We start from the raw sequence: 21,292 nt of genomic DNA on the forward strand, positions 1-21,292 counted from the left end.
TATAATTTTCTCTCCTCGAAGATTAATAATCACAAACAAATTAATTTTAATATAAAAAAAAACTAATACCAGAAAAATTCTAAGAAAGATTAATTCTACATTTTTCATTTGTAAATTAGACCATTCTTTATAAATATATTTTCAAATTATTTATATTAAAAAATTTCAATGTAAAGAAGAAAGATTAACATATCGATAATAAAAGGAAATATACCTATTATATATAATAAAAATGATATAATATAAAATATGACATATATAATATAACGTATTAGGTTGTCTCAAAAGTTTCTTCTTGTTCCAATAGAACAAAATGGATCATACATAATTCGAAAAAATAATATAAAACAAAATGTTGTAAATCTATTATTTCCTAATAAAACGAAAGAAACTTTCGGGCAACCTGATATATATAATATAAAAATGATTTTTTTTTCTCTTGAGTCTACCTAGAATTGCAAGGACGAAAGTCAGAATGTTTGTTAGAAGAATTCTTTTCAGAATTTAAGATACAACGTTGCAATTAGGCCAAGCTTCTCCCATTAGCCTTGGACAAGAAACCCTTTAGGTCATGACGTCATACATTGTTCAGAGTTGTGTTGTGGTAGGTCATGTCACTACGTTTCAAAATCGTACAAATATTTATCGAGCAACAGAATTATATAGAAGAAAAAAGTAAACAAAGAATCTTGATCAAATTGACTCTTTGTTCTGTTGTGACCACAGAATCTATACTTGATACACTAAAACTTTATATACCTATAAAGATATCGAATTTTTAATAATCTTACGGTGTAATATATAATACGGTATAAAGTATAAGTATAAAGTGTAATGATTATAATACGGTATAAATTCAGTAATTTGCCTATGAAGCGATAAATCAACAAATTTATATCGTAGATATAGGTGCTAGCTTTATATCCGCTATCGTAATTAAGAGAATGTAAATACATAGTATTATCTTGGAGATTAGCAAATTTTCATATGGGACATGTCGTCATTTTTTAAGCAAATAATTTTCTAATTACATTAGAAATAACTGAGTTTCCTAATATTAACCCATGGAGATACAGTAATCATGATTTCATTAACTGATACATAATTAGATTTTATTTCATATTCAGTGGAATTTAGTACTTACAATTACACGTTGTGTAAGTCTAAAATATGCAAATGCATATAAGATACAAAAGACTTATAGGTGCAAATTTCTTCGATCAATCGGATGTAAGGGAATAAATAAAAAAGGTAGTCGTCTTATCGTGTAACACATTTTATACATTACATCGTTATCGTTCCTTTCGAAAAAATAATTATATTCATTACATCGCAGATATTATAAAATATGCATTAGAAATATAAGATTGTAATCACAATTCATCAGTGTTCCGCGTAGCGTGAATAAAAAATTCACATGAAACCAACGCAATTCGTGTCTTCCATATTTATTACCATTTACTATCTATGATTAAATGACTTGCGAAATTTCTTTTCATTGATTTATCGTAAAGGTTCTATGAACAAGAAAAGAGGAACAGGAAGTAATGCACTGTAAAAAGATGTGAGAGAGAAATCGTCGAATGAAAATAGTACAGGACGGGGTTTATGTGTATAGATCGCGAACGAGAGTTCTGAACGAAAAGAAAGGATTTGAATCCGGATCGATGGTAAAACAAGTCTTGACAAAAAGCTCTTTTGTTCGGGAAGACAGCCTCTTGAATTGAAGGATGTATGCAACTTTGTGTAGCTATGCCAATTTCTATCTTCGTTTACAATCGTTGTCTATTCTTTTCAGCTTTATTCATGCAACTTGCAATGAGAGTAATTACAGCAAATTTTATTTAATTCTTTATCTGATGCAAATCATATTATACAAGTTCAACTGAACACAACTAAAACAATCGTAGAATTACTTTCGAATAATCTTTGGAAAGGCCTCAAAAGCTTAAACGAGACACAGTACTACTAAGGATAAGATCATCTAATTAGTCGATCCTTTAATTACTCGAAGCACCGTAGTATGACAAATCACGAGTTGCTGGCCAAGAGGCTGAATAGAGAAGCCATGATTATTACGATTATCCCTCTCTCTTTTTCTCCTTCTTCTTCCAAGCCATTTCCTGTTTTCCAAATTCCTTTCATCGTAAGTAATAAATAAGTTTCCGGCTAATTAAAATTCCAATACGAAGACACTTGTACAGTTGTTGTAGCATCGTTATTTTTGCTCTTGTTGGTTTACATCAAAAGTGACATATCTCAGTTGCATCACTACAATTTAAGTCTAAAGTTCATTGAAGTTTCAAAAAGGATATTGTTGTAAAGATAATTATTGCTTCTTCCTTTTCCTTTATCATTAATAATGTATTATTTCAAAGCTTATGACTTTATCGATGAAATAACGTGCGCGACTCTTGTTGAAATTTGCTTGACTAATAACAACATAATACTAAATAAATCTTGCTCGCGGAGTGAATTTCGTATGAAGAGTATCATAACCCAGAGTCGGAGTAGTAACTATGAATTTATCGGACTAAATGAGAATATTATAGTATTTTTCATAAAGCTCGATGTCTTATTATAGCAATTTTCTGTCAAGCCACTTCTTGTTTTCCGAATTCTTTTCATCGCGAGTAGTAAGTAAATTTCGGGTAACTGAAATTCCAACAAAAGCTTGGAAAATGGATGAGAATAGCGAGTGGAGTGACACAGGAAAAGACTTGAAATATTCGGGGCGTAAAGATTCCGACAAATTTCAGTGCCATATTTCATCTCCAGGCAGTCAAGTTGCCTCGTTGCTGAGATCTCATTTTAACCGGTGCTCCGACGGAATTTACGTGAATCAGTCAGCCACGAAACGTTTACAACTTCGCTTGCAACCGAAATTGTGATAACGCAGAAAAATTTGAAAATTCTTTTGAAACCACGGGTCTGTTCTATTCATTTGTCCAATCGTTTGGAGGCTATGTTTTTATGTTTTGCCTGTTAAAATCACTGTAGATATCGGTAATTAACATCACCCTGCCTATACACAGGGTCAGATCCCTAGTACAGGGGGAGCGATTATTCCATGAGCGATGATCGAATTAGCTGGTAGTCGAGAAAAGCCAAGGTTAATAATCAGTATTAGGGCATCGTGAGAGCTTGATTAATGCTAATGTCGGCCTGAATCGAACTTGGACGATATCATTCACAAACAGTTTCAGAAAGAAACATTCGATCTCGTTTCTATGGAAAAATAGAGATTGATAAACCTATAAAATCTCTATGAAATGCTAGGAACTGGTAATATATATCTTTAACATTTCTACAGGAAATTAAACACTGATGTTCTAAATTTATAAAATGCCTATGAAAAATTACAAATTGCTCATTCCGATCGCTTTGATAGTTCTACTGCTAAATTATAGAAAATTTAATCAGATGAATTTCACGCACTATTGATTAGACAATTATTCAGTACTATTTAAAATAACGATCTTTCATACTCTTCAAATCTTGATTAAATCAAAACCGTCTTCAATATAAAGCGAAAAGGATGCTTGCGTTCGTAACAAAAAGAAAAAAGAAAAAAAGGAGGAGAGAAGGAAGAGATGCATAAGGGAGAATATTCGAAGAGCAAGCGTGCGCGACTGTGTAACGAAGCGCATCCGTAATACGCGTCTGCACACGTAATAACATACGAAAATAACGAAACAGGGAGGTTAACGTGTTGCAGCATTCATCGAGCCAAGCTTCTCGTCCCTTTACAACTTCCTCAAATTACCAACTTATACGCGGTGTGTTTGTCACTCGAGCAACTTTGAGGTATTTCAAAAACCTGGATAATTGGCTGTTTACCACTCTTCACCTTCTACACACTACGTTTCTCTTTTCATTAATGGGAATTATTCGAATAAGGACGATTTTGAGTTAAACTTAATTATAGAATTTATGAAATCTAATGACTTTTATTCTTGAATTACATAATCTTTAACTTTTTCGTTTTAGTTTTAGATTAATTTTGTTCTTACGATATTAAGTTGTAAAGAATTGTTAAAATGAATATTAAGCTGTCTTGTGTTTTCTGCACTGCTTTTACAGTACCTTTTAATGTGTTTGATACATAACGATACGATAGAATATTTGTTTTATGATTGATTGACGATAACTTCTTTTTATAATTATTTCACATAAGCTAGTACATATTAGAAATATTCCATGATAATTAATCTAATAATTAGTGTCATCTATTATAATTATTATAGATAATAGTATGATATATAGTATGATTTTATTGCAGATGATAAACATTTGAATTTCATTTTGTGCTTTCTTAAACACAGAGGAATCGCAATTTTTTCTATTATCCAATGGAATATCGTATCTCCACGATTAAATACAATAACGAATATAAGCATTGCACGCGGTTACAATAATTAGCACTATAATTAATATCTTTCTAAAACGAAGCTAACCGACCGACAACCATTACGGAGGTAGCATTTTAAATAAGCCGGGAGCATATCCGAGTCTGTGTTTTTCTTTCTCGTTGAATTATGGTAAACCGCTAGCCATGCTCCTCTACTAGGCTACATTCGAAATTAACTGTATCCTTCGCAAAGGAAATGCAGTCTCTGGACGCGTCTACCTCATCCTTACAGTGTAATTTCCCCTTTTTCTATTTTATTTTCGCTCGCGTGAGCATAATCCGCACACTATACCGGAATTTAGAATCAAGCTTTCGAAGAATTGATACGCGTCATTATCCTTCAGCAACGCATGATATGCGTATTCCATATTAATTCATTTACAAACGAATACAAATGTAAAGAAATATCGCTAGGGCTGAAGCACGTACTCGATTAATTTTCAAATTCCATTTTCTCGAAAATGAAGCGTCTTATGAACAAATTTTATTCTACATTTTCGACATATCTTTTCTTAACTAAGTATCATCCCCTTACCTATTATGCCAGGATTACTGGAACACCCTATATAAGCGAGGATGTTGCGCACATAACAATGCATCCAGTTATCGAAGCGTATCCTTGATTCATTCCCCTATACGTAAATACTTGGAACATTCCGTGTGCGCACACTTTACAGCCATGCTCCGCATTCTACGTTCGTGTTTGTTCTGTCGTGTGAATCGTTCGATAAATTTATCATAATATAAATATGTACATCGCTGCAGTTAATTCTATGTTGGAACACCTTATACAGAATGCGGCCGAATAACATGTAAAGCGTGCAGAACATGATTCCTTGTAGGAAAATAAGAAAGAAATATAAAATAAAACTTTTTCATTCTCGGGTTAGTTTATGAGAAAATCGATTTTGAACATTTATCAAGTATACCTGAACATGGCTAATTCCGGATTACAGAGGATTAAATAACAGATACAGAGGATTAATAAGGATTAAATAAAACAGGAGATCATCCTACGTGTGAAAATAAGTCGAATATAAACATGTTCAAACTCTATTTTCTTGAAAATAAAGCGTTAAACGAAAAAATTGTATTTCATATGTTTTACTTACTTTCCTTTTTACAGTAACATCCTATTGATTGTTTACTCATATCCATATCATAGCAATTAACTATGTTTAAGTATGCTTGATGAATTTTCAAACTCGATTTTCTCGAAAACTAAACTAAAAATGAGAAACTTTTATTCTTTATTATTTTCTTATTTTTCCATAAAAAATCACGTTGTCTCGGCTTTTACGTGTTATTCGGCTGGATCCACAAATCAAAAGTAGCAGGTGCAACAGTGTATAAAAAAATGATAGTAAGTATACGACTTTTAAACACTCAATTCATCAAGTATAAATATAGCCTCAGACTAATTCTATATTTGGACTCCCCATATGCACAGGATGGTCTAAAAATTAACTCCCCTCCCCATTTTTCAAACACTTCCAATCGAACAAAAGTTTTGAACAAAAGTTAATCAACTTTCAATCGATTATAAAGTTGTAATATTAAAAAGTTCTTCATACTGCAATTTGCAGTCGATTGAAAGTTGACTAAGTTTTGTTCAAAACATTCATTCGTCCGTCGATCGGAAGTATCTGAAAAATCGGGGGGACTAATTTTTAGATCACTCTATATATATTTATACCCGCAAAGAATTTTCCAATTAAATCTTGTACGTTTCCATTCATCAAGAAGACGATAGTAAGTATACAACTTTCAAATATTCACTGTATCAAGTATAAAAACACTGTTAAAATAATTAATTCTATGCTTGGAACACCCTGTATGCCCATAAACGACACGCTAATTAAATCCTGCACGTTTCCATTCGTCACGATAGTTCGTCGCACGCGCAGCAAAGTATGCACATACATTCATACACAAGAAGACGGTAGTAAGTATACAACAGAGAGGATTTTTACCTCGCCTGTATGGCATGGTTGAGCAACGATCCTCGTGAAACGGAACAATTTTCTTAATTCACACCAACAGAACAGAATTACGGCACCGGTTCGATATCACTGAAACGCGCCACTGAAATGCGTCACTGAAATCATCGCATACTTTCGGTCGGTTTGAGAAAGCCTGATGAATCGGACGCGAAGTTTATAAATAACGCGTCGACTGAGAGAACGCGAAGGAAATCCACACTGCACGACGCGACGGTTCAAAGTAAACTGACTCGACTGACTGAACTGACGACGTTCCTCTCTCCAGAACTCGACTACCTCCGAGGCTCAACGAGAGTGGAAAAAGCAATACGCACACGACGCGATGTTGTGTTATATGTTCGCCAGAAAGGACATGCAATTAGTCGAAACGATAATAATAGCTAACACCTCATACTGTATTCTACGATTTAATCACATCTAGCTACCAGCAATTCATATGTTTTTAAAAGATTTTACGTTAATGATTTTGAGATTAGTTTCGTGAAATATTTATAGCGACTCAGTGAAAATATTAGGTTGGAGGTAATCACATATACTGGTAAATATTAGGTAGGTAGGAAAAGTCTTTTTTCGTTTCATAAGAAAATAATGGATGCGTAACATTTTTTATTTTATATTCCTGTTACATTTGTTCCAATAGAACAAAATGGATTACACATAATTCTATAAAATAATATAAAACAAAAAATGGTCATCTATTATTTTCTTATAAAACGAAATAAATTTTTCGGACAACCTAATATTTGAACATTTACTATAGATTTAACTTTGTATGTATAACACAGAATTATAACATTATATCTTGCGTGCATTTAATATACAATTATATATCGTATGTATACATATAGATAGATAAATAGATATACAGTATAAATATATATATACAGTCATGTTTAACCGTGAACGTGCAAACACATGGAAAAATACGAATGATACGAAAAAATGTTTCAGGCAAAGGTTGGATGAAATCGACGGGGACATCTATTGTACCCTTGTCAAACTTTGAAATATACTGTGAAGCTCATATTAAAATTTTTTAACGGGAAACTGTATTTTTATTACGTGCTCTTGCTAGCTGACATTGAGACGTTTGCAAAACACGTTTCCAATTCGTGTCTTTCGCACCATTTGTTATCAAGATATCAACATTCACATTTGACATATCGCCAGCATTAACGTTGCTCGATGTACACCGCAGAGACACAACAAGAAAATTTCTCATAATCATAATCCTAATACGCAGTTTTTCAACGCTTCTAAAACACTCGGTCAGTTCCGAGCAGTCAATTTAGCTAATTCCTTGTGTTGCTCGCTTCAATTTGTAAGTTCATATGTCTCCAGAGCGGGTTATGCGGAAGATACAATTTTCTAGTGTTTTGAAAACATCTGAATGTCAGCTAGATTGAAACAAATTTGGACATGTATATGCAAATTATAAAAATTACGAAAGATATTCTACAAATGTATAGTTAGCAAAAAATTAGTATACAGCATGAATCTTAAACATATAATAAGCTTTAAAAATTAAATACCTGTATAAGTCTGTGCGTTTACGGAAGAATGATTGTGGACTTACTGAGTCACACGCGAGGTGTTTAAAAATTTATGGAGCAAAGTGAGTGGTCTTATCAGGCTGTCGTAGATTGATATTCGTACTTGCGGAGAAAAAACGGGGAGAGATAAAAGTTTTGTGCTTTTTTCCGGGGAAGATAAGGTAGATCGAAAGAAATTCTTTTTTAGGCAATGACATTCGGAGATTTCGAGATACTTCCTATTTCTCCATTTTTTAATTCTTTATATCAAAACATGTTACCGATAATGGTGGAATTGTGTTCATATACGTGTATGTTATTCACAGTAAAAGTAAAGTTGAAAATATGTCGTTAATCATACGTGTTTGAAACTTGAAAACTACTGTTCGACCCACTTATCACTACGAGTGATAATTACGATGCTAATGGAAGTGTGAATGCGGTTGAGTAACTCTTTTTTACATGCTGCAATATTTACCGTCTTTTATTCAAATATCTTTATCAACAATTCTTATTGAAGTTAAAATTTTTCAAACTTCTAAAATATAATCACTACATCAAGATTCATCTATTCAATGTAATACTTTTCAATTTTTATTGACGATCGCTTTCAAGATATTAAGTTCCAAATATATAAAAAAGAAAAAGAGGAAACAAAATCCTTAATTTTAGGAGAAGCAAATATTTTTAGTAAAAGGATAAAGTACGTTCTTCTAGAAATAGTTGCGAAATTTCTTAACCAAGAAGAATTGTAATGAGGTAAAAAAAAGGAATCCAAATGTTGCAATAAGATTAAGTTGAAAGAAAACGACTTCCTATAAAAATTAACAACCTAAAACTCATTGAATTAAATCGAATGTTGAATTTCAAATGACACACGATTCTTCAATCTGCGCAATTGATCCAAAGCAATAAAATGACGAATCGATGAGTCCCCAGCGTTACACGCGCGAAACCAACATTGCTATGGCCGAAGGTCTGGCGCACGCTTTAACCGCTAATCGATTAAGAACAGAAGAGAGCCTGCGTAACTACCACTCCTTCATCGTAAAAATTTATTTGCTTACACCGCTAATTAGCCCCACGGCGTTATATGCGTCCTGTATATCGCAAATCGGTCAAGGATGGTTAATTTTTTCCAAGCAATTATGAATGATATAAATTGAATTTATGACCTTTTGAAAATGATAAAAATAGATAAGTATCATATTTAAAATAACTAATAGCAGTGTTTTAATATCTTAATTTGACAATTAATTTTACGGATCAGTAAATATACAGGCTATCAAATTAAAAAACATGACCACATTTGCATAAGGAGATAATTAAAAGAGAATAGTGAACTTTGATCAATGATTACTGTTAATAGCAGTATATATCGTACTTTACAATATTACGTAAAGCAAGCTGAATTAACTCTTTTAAATAAACGTAACTTTTGTTGAATCATGTAGACCTGATATTTGTTATTCATACGGCTATCGTTTGATCACGAAGCTTTATGTTGTAAGGCATAAAAACAAACTTTAATAGCCATGTAGTCAAAGATCATTGGAAAATATAAATCTTTATTACAAGAATAGTTTATATGAAAAGTATGTATATAGGAAATAAATGAATTATGTAATAAATTTTTGTACTTCGATTGTTTAAAATTTGTATTATATTAATAAAAGTTTTATTTCCTCCTTTCCATACCAGCCAATCACACAAATCAGCTACCATCATCGATTACTAATGGCAAATATCAAACAGTAAAAGATTCTTGAAAATTTATCTAATAGATTCATTAAACATACACTGATGCAAATATAATTTTCTTAAACTTATATATTTATAGATATTTCATGGTTGATATCATTATTATGAGACGAATAACTTTTTGTTCCGTATAACGCGATTCACTATTTTTCTGTTATTTGCCGCCATGTAATAAAAAGTGTTTTGAACAATACTTTAATAGCGTCGAGTGTACTGCAAATGACAATGAAATGAATCCCGAAAATACTTTGTTTTCAGAACGAAACCAAGGTCGGCTTGGGTAACATAAATAGGACCATATGTTGTTTTTCTTCATGAAAATGTAGGAAACTTAACAGCAAATTAAAAAAAAAAACATACTACATGATATTTTATTTTATGATATGAACTCGATACCAGGCTTATAATGTCAGTACACCTGTAAATTGTTCAAATTGCATATCGCCTTCCATAATACAACATTTTGCTCCTTTCCAGAGGTTTGAATGACTTGCTGTTATTAGAGTATCTGGGTGCATAACACTACACGCTGCCAGTAATTCTCTCTTTCTGACATGTATGTAATATTCTGAAATGTATCAACGAATGAAATATTATTTCCATTACCTACCTAGTATTAAACGTAATATCAAGTTGGTAAAAATATCGTGTAATATGTTTTTGGAATTTGTCGTAAAATCCAATTTCATGAAAAAATACAACGTATGGTTCTATTTATGTTGCCTAAGGTGAGCCTGGTTTCGCTATGAAAACAAAGTGTTTTCGGACATTTTTTGTCGTCATTTGTAGCATACTCGACACCTCGACGGCTTAAAACATTTTTTGTTACATGTTCGCAAATGGCAGAAAAATAGTGAGTCGTAGAGCAACACGTGTGATCATATTATGATGCTCAAATTATTATCAGCACAGTGATTTACTACGATAGATAAGACGGAGTAGATTTTAACGTAAAAGTGAATAAAAAAAAAAAACGGAAAATAACCTTTGAGTGAAACAAGCTTTCTAACTGCTTATGGTAACGAATTTAGTTGGCTTCGGATAACCTGACCAACATTGCCAGCATTATAGTACCCATAGCACGTGCGTGTTAGTCCAGTTTGATTAAGCTTCGGTTGCATTTCGCTAACTATTATGTAAGCTGAAGGCGCACGCTTTCTTCGAATTCAGGAATTATCTTCGTCAGCGAAATAGCTCGTGTTGTTGAAATTGAGATAAATGGTTTCCCCGGTTTTGTTCAGTAGAAATAATACACTCTTTCTTATTCCGTAGCATGATGTTGATAAATAGAGGTTTTCTCTATTTGAAGGAAAATATTATTATGAAATTTTCGTATTTTATATACGTACTGATTTGTACATTTGTATTATATACGTTTGTATAGAAACTTCTCTTGTTTTCTAATGTAAGATTAGTGGAAATGTTTCGAAATGTTAACAATAATACACTTTTCTTATAATATTTCTATTATAATATATATTGATATAATTACAATAAATTATAATTATAATTAGATTAATAATTTTAGTAAATCCGATACACAAATTTAAGGATCTATCGATATATAATTTTTGCCACTAGTAATTGGCATTTAGTTAATTTACGAGTAACGTTATAAGTATCTATAACAAAGCATTTTTTCTTTTTTAATTATAAAATATAGTAGTTTCGATAATTCGGTAAATCTAATGGAAAAATTCGCTTCAAAAAAGGAAGAAAAGAATTTGTTACTCCTTCGCTTTTTATTTTTGTCATTTAGTAATCTAGCAATTGGCACCTTTTTAATTTGTAAGTGGGGTCGTCGTATAAGGAAAAAGCGTACTACGTTTCTTGTCTCTATTGATTAAGTTACCAATAGAGCGTACAAAGGGGGTTGGCTTCCTCGACTGCCGTAGCTTGATGGTTCGAGAGGCCCTATTTGTGTTCAATCCTGTTATAAATCTGACGATGATTATATTGCACATGGTAGGAGAACCGCTTATGTACCTCTGCACTTTACATACACGGATTCGTACTATGTCCACGGTTAACGAACTCTCACAGACGAAGAAGAAGAAGAAGAGCCTGAACTCTGTGTGCTGGACATTTTACGACATCGTGTGAAGCTCCAGTAATGATCGTCATTCGCGAAAGGAACTTGGGTTCGTAGATTTTTATTGCACGAAGACACGTTTACGCGCTATAAAGTTTGATCAACTTGCAAGATTGTATGCGCTTCATCTTCGAAAAGACATAAGAATTAATTTATTTAAATTATATATTGCACTGATTTATTAACTCGTTTGTGCCTAGGAGTGCATGACATGGATTATGACGTATCGTAATAGTGGATAATAGTCGAAGTGTTTGTATAAAGTTTTATGTAATAAGCTAGTAATTCCTCATTCTTACTATAAATTTCAAAATGAAACTTACAAATTTCAGCATTCTAAGAGGTATGTAGTTGGATATCAAAAACATCCCCGACACAAGTAGAGAAGCCTGTAATTCTGAAATGCTCTCTAAAAAGAAAGACCGAACCACGGAACTACACACCAGGCTTCGTTTTCTCTACGACAAGAACAACTCTTCCCCGACTCTAAGTAAATCTCATAAAAGAAACGGTTGTTATGAGACACTTTGTAGCTTTACTACGTTCAGAGGGTGAAGGTGCGAGTGTGAAAATCGTTTGTGCAACAGCTCTAGATGTAAGATACAATAATATACATCCGTGTAAAATTATTATTAAGATTAAGAAAATTCTAAAAATAAATATAAATATAGTGTGCTTTCAGACCATCGAAGAAACCATTTTAACATGAAACCAATCTAAAAATGCATATATATATACTTATACTAAATATCTTGTGATTTCTATATATATTTTTGAATTCGTTTTAAACTTGATCAATACAATCTTGATAAACATTATAGTGCTATATAATGAAATTCCAAGTTATTTCATATAAGACACAAAATATACAGTCACTAGTGGTATCTAGGTAGAAGTGTTCGAATATTTTCATAAATCTGTGTATGTTTCTACTATTAAAATGGCATCCACAATATCTGAACAATGGTACTTCGGTTTCGCCAAATGGAACAGAAACTATGATCTAACTGTTCCGCGGCAAAGCCGCGGAAAAAGAACGGGGCAACGGGATGTTTCCCGCTCCAAATACGGCGGGTAATTCCATCGTATGTATAATTTATTTTTCGGCGTTCGGTGTTTCGCGGAAGTTGACCGTGTGGCTTCCTGATTGAACACTCGCCAGTTTCAAGCGCGGTCTCCTTCTGAACCGTCCCGCGATCTTCATATAGGTAATGCATGCAAACTCAGTCTGATCGGCTTAATGAGGATGTACTCCGTCTGAATGACGAGTGTAAATTAGGCGCTCGCGCGCTCATCGTCTCAGTGCGTTGTATAAATGTAGATGTTAATATTGCACACGGCGTTACGTCCATTCCTAGTTTTTTCTCATTCTTTCTTTTCTTTCTCGAGTATTCTTTGCTGAGCTGAATATAGCGAGCTTGTAGATTAAAGGATTAAACGAACATATCAGTTAATCTAACCGATAGATTCGTGTGAGCTACTGGCGAAGATGATTTTTGGATGGGTTGCGTTAAATATTATTATAATTTTCATTAGAAGAGTTTTACTCGTAGAGAATCGTCGGATAAACAATTCAAAGATGAATTACTATCTCTGTCTAGTGCTTCTCCGCTCGTAAATCAAACCAATTCTAAATTGCTGATCAATCAAATCTTCACAATTACCTACATTTCGTGTAATATTCAAGTGAGTCGTCAAACTCTATCGTTCTCAAAAGTGGATCTCGTGTCATAAAAGTTTGGGGAATCCCGATCCAACCGATTGGTCTTAGGGTTGTCGATTCATTTTAATTCAGAATTTTATTTTAAAATTATACTCTATGAGTTTCCCATAAAATATTCTCCTCTTTTGACGATCAAAATATACGTAATTTTAGTTCTGACTAATTTTGTATCCTAAATTCCCGTCAAAAGTACTCGAACAGGATGATTCGCAATTACATGCATTGAAAACGACGTAAAATAACCGTAAATTATGTTTTTTTTTTCTTCGCGAACAATTAACAGGATAAAGGAAGAAACTCGATGCTATTAATAACGTGGACGTACATTGTTCCAATCTCTATAAATACTATCGCGTCGCGTAGCGTCGGTTTTGTCGCGTATTATACGTAGAGATGTTCAAAGATAGTCAGTCGAGCGCTTTTTCTTTTTTTCCCTTACAGTGACACGAAAACGCTGGATTTAACGATGGGGTGACGAAAAAAAAGAAGATGATTTTTCTGACTGTGAAAGGGCTGTGTGAGTGCCGAGGGAAACGTTTTTAGATGAATATTACATCTCGCCCAGTGCATAAACTCACGTTACTGTGGGTTTAGAACTCTGAAATTAAAATAGATTTTGCGTGCATGTAAGTGTAAGTATAGTTTTTAAGGGATACGCTTTTACACGAGAGAATACGAGATTTGTTAACCTTGCTGTGTTCTTTGGACGACTTTATTCTTAACAAATTTTCTTAAAGTCTTTTGTTTGTTAAAATAGAAGTAAAAACATAGAAATTCGAGAAGCCCAGTAGATTTAGATACAACTATATATTTAATAATTCTCAAAATGTACATTGATCGGTGAATAAAGGAATATTTGAAAACAACGTGGCGAAAGTACATGAATGCCAGTATTGGCAATATTGATAGTGTAACATTTGTAAAATGAAGGGAATAAGGAGTTGTTCGTTCAATAATTTCCATTAGTTATTTTGTGTTCTCTTAAAATAAAAGTCCTTTATTAACACGACTTCTGACGTACGCAATATCGACAGCTTTAAGCAAGTAGGCGTTGACGATTCAATAAAACAGTAGTTTAGCTACCTTCGTGACACGAGGAAATGCTCGGCAACGTACAAGCTAAAAAGCAATTCTATTTTTACTTTATAAACAAAATAAATCTATTCTCCCTTTTCATGTATTTGTTACATTTACAGTTTATGACGATCACATTTCTCTAAATCTAATTAATTCGTGTAAAAAAAATATATAATATCAAAATGTTTATCACTTAATGATAAGTCTAATTTTTAATATTACAAGTAAACAATAAATGTACGGAGTATCTTCTTTAAAAATTAAAGCATACGTTTTAGGCGACACGATATATAATATTAAGGACAATCGCTATGAAACCGTTAGGAAGAGTATTTTGAAATCTAAACGAGTTGCATAAGATGCAACGTTATAGGGGCACGATCACCTTATTGCAACGTGTTCGCGCCGTTATTCATGATCTAGTTTAATAACGTTAGATAGCATCGTTCTTGAAGCTAAGAATGATAACTGAAATTTAATTCTGCACGTAAACGCACCACTTACGACAAGAATGCACACAATTCCGGAAGTGACAGAGATTATACGTACAGGTGAAAGCGATACCTCTCGTAGAGATTGAATTCTTTCGTCGTTAAGAAACTCTAATAACGAAATTACTATCTAGTAATTACTATAATCCATAGAATAAGCAATGAATGAATTTTTATAAGATTTTTTATATTTTATTTTATAGTATTTTATAGTAATCAGTTGTATAACATTAATTGAAAATCTGTAGATATTCGGGAAAAATTTCAAAAAGTTTAGCAATAATTCTGCCTTTTTTTTAAATAAATGGAGTATCAGAATTTTCCTATTTCTATCTTTCTGACGACAAAACATATGTTGTAATAAAACATATAATAATTTTCAGATTGAGCAAATCCATCACAGAGTATTCATTATAGAGCATTCGAGGCGATTCTTATGTTAAATAGAATTGAGGGACACAATAAAAGGGCTTTATGAAGGCCACATCTGCTTCTCTCTTTTCAACAGGAAGTTACTCCAAGTCGTTTCATGGGAAACGTACAACGAATCTAACATTCGTATCTATCTAGAAAATGAATGCGGCGAAATAAAAACTTCTCCCTATGAATGCGTACATACGTCTTCAAGTCACAATTCTTGCATTAAAAAAGTTTCTCACATAAGGCGAAAGAATTTGATAAACATATTTAGATAAAAATTTTCCTAATTAATAAGAAAAGATGTCATATACATACTTAGTTAATAAAGAGAAAATGGGAGATCAGATAGGAAGTAGAGCCAGTTGAATTTTAATTTAAATATTCTCTTGCAATGTTGATAGCACTGGATTAGGATAGGATAAATTTATTTAAAAAAATAACCGAATAAAAGGTTACGTCTGGTAAAAAGATTGAATAGGAGACAAAGCATTCGTAAAACACAAAAATTTATTCGTGAACGGAATCGAATGAATGGATTATTCTATTGAAAAGATTCTCTTGGAAAAATTAACGAGCACTGTCAATGGAAATTATGTGTTATACGTCGCACGCGATAAAATGTATGAATCACTATGGTTGGCCTATGTGTTTGCATAATAATGTTTCTGAAGAATATTATGTCCGTCGATAAGATCATACTTTGAGTAATATATTTGATTAAATACAGTTACGCGTTCGATACCATATACTTGACTATACTTAACGATACTTTTCTGAAATAAAAGCGCATTATTTCCTAAGTTTTATAAAAGTACGATTATTGTTATTACTCCTTTTACTACGTAATCGAAAGATAAAGATCTAAGGATAATATAGATTTGTTTCTATCAAAATAAGAAATATACACAGTTAAAGCAAATACAAAAATTTCAAGAATTAAAGAGAACACGTGAAATATTGAAATTTCTAAATTAGAAATGTTCAATTTTAATTTTCAGTAAAGATGGAAATAGGGAAAGGTCAAACAATCTGAAAAAGATGTTCAATTCAATTAATAATACCCATCGTGTGCGTCAATAGCAGCAAGTGGGTTAACTGTTTCAATCGATTACGGCATGATATGATTTAATTTGCTTAAGGATTGTTGCTTGCTGATTTTATGATTTATCGACAAAGTCATAAATTGCCATCACATATTAATTCTCTTGTTGTTCTTCGAGAAGAGATAACGTCCGCAGTTAATGCCGTTTTAGGCTTCCGGATGCAAGGCGTATCGTTTTGGAAGATAGTTTTGAAGTTTTGCCAGCGAGTATATACGTGTAGCATCAGAATGAGAGCACGCGTTTGAATAAAGGGTAAATAGAAAGCACGTCTCGCTATCGCGTCCTTAAATTGTCCACCAAGCCAACTGCAATATTGGCAAAATTTCAGACACAATTTCCAAAAAGAAAGAATTTACAGCAACCTAAGGTATTACATGGACGCTTAAAAATTCCAGAAAGTTTAATTTTTCGCTCTAGTTTTCTTCAACCGAATTTATGTTTATGAAATCTATACATGAAACACAATTTCTATCAAATTCAATAATTTTTAACTGCTTTTATTTTCTAGTTGTTTTATTAAAAAATCTGTCAATTCATTTGCATCGTACATGCCTTATACAGTAAAATACCAAATAATTTAAGGTTCGTTAGATTTTTGTTAGACAATCTATGTTATTAAATAAAGCTTCAATTAAAAGTGTCTTAAGGTTTTGGTAAAGCATCTAAATCTAGTATTCTAAGGTATCCTAAGGTATTAAACAAAATTATTTACAAAAAGAGAACACGTGTGTCCTCCACGTAACGACGTTTCAGAAATTAATCAACACTCATGCAGTAAACATCTGCGATGTCTACTACAAGGCCGAACAAGAAAAGGAAAAGAGACGAAAAAAGAAAAAAAGAATAGTACAAGGTAGAAACGAAGAAAAGGAAAAAAGAGGGGTTTGGACAAAGGAATCTCGTCATACATTCCAAGAAAGTCCATACTCGAATGACTGGATTCAGTCGGTCAGTTAGTTCATTCCCACGAGAGTTCCCAAAGCGTGCCGAAGAGGTTAGAGGCAGGTCGAGTTCGGCCACATGCCCATACGATACATTATGTATTTACGCACAGGTTGATATCGGTAAATCGGTACAGGTAGGACGACTCGGGACCGGTTCTAGAGACCGGGGGGTCTTCCCAGCTCGTTGGGAAGAGTTTAGAGACCTGAATAAGTGCATCGGAACCTCGAGACATCTGGATCGTCAGACCGACCCTGACCAACACGTAATACATACTCTGTTTCGTATAATCGATCGTTTGGTAATTCTTACTTTTTTAAAGGTGTATTTAGAGAATGTTGTAACGTATGTACGTAGATACCAAACTACTGAATATTGTAATTTAATGTAATTTAATTCTAATGTTAATATTTGATAATGCTAAGTATTTGATGTATACGCTATATCCAATGTATGAAATACAGTATGTTGGTACATGAAGTATACATGTAACTGATTGGATCAAAATTCCATGAAAAGGGAAATTGATCTTTTGTTTCAATACACGACTGGTCTTGTTTCTATTCATCATCCATCATACACGGTGCAGGATTGAGATTTTATCGACGTTTGCGTGGTACTGTGCCATTTGCAAAGATCGTTTGACCTTTCCCTATTTCTATTTTTACTGAAAATATTCTGTATATCTTCTTTTCTATATTTTATACTCCTGCAGAAAATTTCTGTATTTCTAAAGTGAAAAATTCAATTTCTTGTTTCTATTAAAATACCCTACAAGACTAAATTCTATCTTTCGATATTTTATCTCATATTCCTCACGTGTTATTTAAAAAATGATACACATATCAAATATATTTAAAAATTATTTATAATATATTTAAAAAGTTCGAATTTTAGAATTTTGCGATTCGGGAATTTTAAAACTTTAGAATTTTTAAACTTTGAAATCTTAGAGTCGTATAAATTTCCAGCTTTGGAATTTTAAGATCTTAGAATTTCAAAGTCTTTGAACATTGTTATGGAATTATAACTACACAGTGCACAAAAGTAATCGGAATAATTAAAATTGTTCGTTGCGAGTTGGAAATATGTTCGATCACGTAAGATGCGGCGGAACAGTTGGTTATTTTCCAGAAACATATTTAACAGAACGAAAGAAAGGTGATTAAAGAAGAAAAAGATAAAAATAACTAGATTAAATTGCCGGGCGTGACGCGAGCATCGTCTGGCGTCTTAATTACGTTCATAAACGTTTTAGACGGGTCGTTGATGGTAACTCACAGTTTGCTGGGTGATTTTATAGCCCTTATGGGTCTCCTAGACCTTTTACAGAACGTACTATTGTCAGTTCGTCTGGTTACTTGAAATATTCTTTTACGCTTATCCCGGAATAACTTTTGACGTCATTGCGATGAAATAGTCTTTCGTATCATCCTGTGAATTATGTATAAAACACGTTTATTTTCTACCTTTTCCACTGTTAGTTCTATATTTTCCTCATAAGAAATAAAGCGAGAATTATATTATTTAACATATTTAGCTTGTAACACGAAATGTATTTAATCACCGTTCTATTGTTAAAAAGTTCATTCGTCAATATTAAAATATATCTTTCTTAATACAATTATAGTCGAAAAAGATTCAATCCTCTCACTCATTGTATTATAACAAGTTATTATGTAATTACACGACAAGTGTATTTCTTTTAATTGGAAGTAGGGCTAATTTTTAATTACAAAAACATCATGTGTTTCTATTGTAATTAATAAAATTTTCTCTACAGCTTAATAAGATTTGAGCCTTAAAAGAGTTAATTATAAACATTATTATAACATTCTCATTGATGAAAACGGTACATAGAACTTGTTGTAAATTTACTCATAAAAGAAACTGCATATATATATATTAAAAGTTCTATATTTATAGACTAATAATAATCAGGCATATTTTTATAAATAATTTTTATAAATAACTCGACAAGAGCATCGTTTTACTGAACGATAAACTACTCATTTCATGCGGTTTATTCGAGCGAAAAATTGTTTACAGTACGTCTCAAGTATTCCTGGGAATATTCAGAGCAGCAGAACCAAATCATCCGTTCGGAATACCGAGATTGGAATTCGAAAATTTGGGTCGACCATCAGCTGATATACACACCATAATTTCCTATACTGTACATGTTACATAATCGATTCCGCCTTCGTGCTTACAAAATTTACATCTGGATTACCACAGTATCCTAACGATAATCTTAGCAAACAGCATTTCACATTCACTGAAAATGATACAAGCCTTTTGAGCAACGAACCACTATGATTTAGTATAATGATTGATGATCAAAGAGACTTGAATTTCAAATTCTAGAGGGAAGGGTTACGAAATCTTTCTCCTGTAACTGTTCCTTTATAAAGAACTGTAATTTTGTTCGATGCATTGTATTATTATTTAATAAAATACTTAAAACAGTCGCTGGTCATCGGATCAGAACCACCAGCAGAAATTTCACTTTTCTAGCCAGAATCATCGTCGTATACACTCTCGTTCGTAAATATTAGAATTCTATTTGGTTCCAAATAATTTTAAAGAAGATTTTAGTCTTATGACAGCAACACGCAAGTAATTTCTATTTTAATGTGTAATGTCAAAGTGTATCCTGATTTGTCAATTGCCTTGTCGGTCGGTCGTTTTTACGCTGTTCTTTATTCAAGTCTAATTGGGAACACGAGACCTAGATAATAGAAACGTATCGAGGACACATTGTACTTAGAAGGCACTGTCAATGCAGCTGTGCATGTGATATCGCGTGTTATTGATCTTCGTTCGCGATTCGTGAATCTGTCTAATTAGAAAATTTCTTTCGATTTGTAATTAACATATAAAATTCTTTCTTCCTACCAATCCTAAAATACATTAACAAAATATATTTCTTTTATCGATTTTTTCACTTAAAATACATATTCGATATAAGAATCTCGAGCTACTTATTTATGTTTCAATTAAACTCGACGATCTTCAAAATCGTCCCATAATCTATTTTGACATCATGTCCAATTTCCAATAAATCAGTTGTTGGAGTGCTTCTTGATTAATTAAGAATCTTATGGATTGGAGAACCTCGTGTTCTCGATATTGAAGATCTTTAATCGATCTATACATTATCTGGTCATATCGCGTTCCTTTAATGCGTAATAATTCAGCCAAGATAACATAGTTGTATCTCTTAAGGCTGTCTCTATTCCATGTCGTCATAGAATTATCAACGAATCTATCCCCTCCGAGCTTTCGATATATCAACATCCCAACAGGAGCTATGAAAGCCTTTAATGCGCTTTAACTACGCGTCTTCAACTAACATGTAATCCTATTCATAAGTATCAAAACACTTACGACCTAACTTAAGCTTAATGCAACGGATAATCGGAAATCGTTCAAAGCCGAAAGAAGTACGGATAATAATAAATAAATAAAAAAGAAATAATCGAAACACGAAAACTCAAATAAATCATTAAAAAATGATCAAAACCTTTAAGAATTATTTGAAACGTTAGACTATACTACGATAACATGTATATAACTGTAATTAAAAATAAGAAGGAAATAATAAAACATGTTTACTTTAAAATAACTTAAAATAGAAGTTACTGGATGAATGGAAGTCAATTACTAAATTACCTTTTTAGTAATAATCTGTTTAATTGTAGATCGACATGACATTCTCACAATAATGTAGCACA

General features: G+C 32.5%; 1 protein-coding gene across 6 annotated transcripts in view; it reads right to left on the reverse strand.

The window, feature by feature from the left end:
- The window catches only part of LOC122573170 (protein kinase C and casein kinase substrate in neurons protein 1), a 58,960-nt gene that overhangs the window by 20,827 nt on the left and 16,841 nt on the right, over positions 1 to 21,292 (reverse strand). For 2 of the 6 annotated variants that reach the window (XM_043739214.1, XM_043739211.1), the window contains exon 1: positions 6,385 to 6,684. The exons of 1 other annotated variant lie outside the window; for it this stretch is intronic. The gene's annotated coding sequence lies outside the window, so the exon portion shown is untranslated. Of the gene's footprint in view, positions 1 to 4,946; positions 5,120 to 6,384; positions 6,687 to 21,292 lie in introns of those variants that run through there. 3 more of the 6 variants (XM_043739213.1, XM_043739216.1, XM_043739215.1) reach the window with 3 other exon arrangements.

The sequence above is a fragment of the Bombus pyrosoma genome, linkage group LG11 (assembly GCF_014825855.1).
Source record: "Bombus pyrosoma isolate SC7728 linkage group LG11, ASM1482585v1, whole genome shotgun sequence".
NCBI lineage: Eukaryota > Metazoa > Arthropoda > Insecta > Hymenoptera > Apidae > Bombus > Bombus pyrosoma.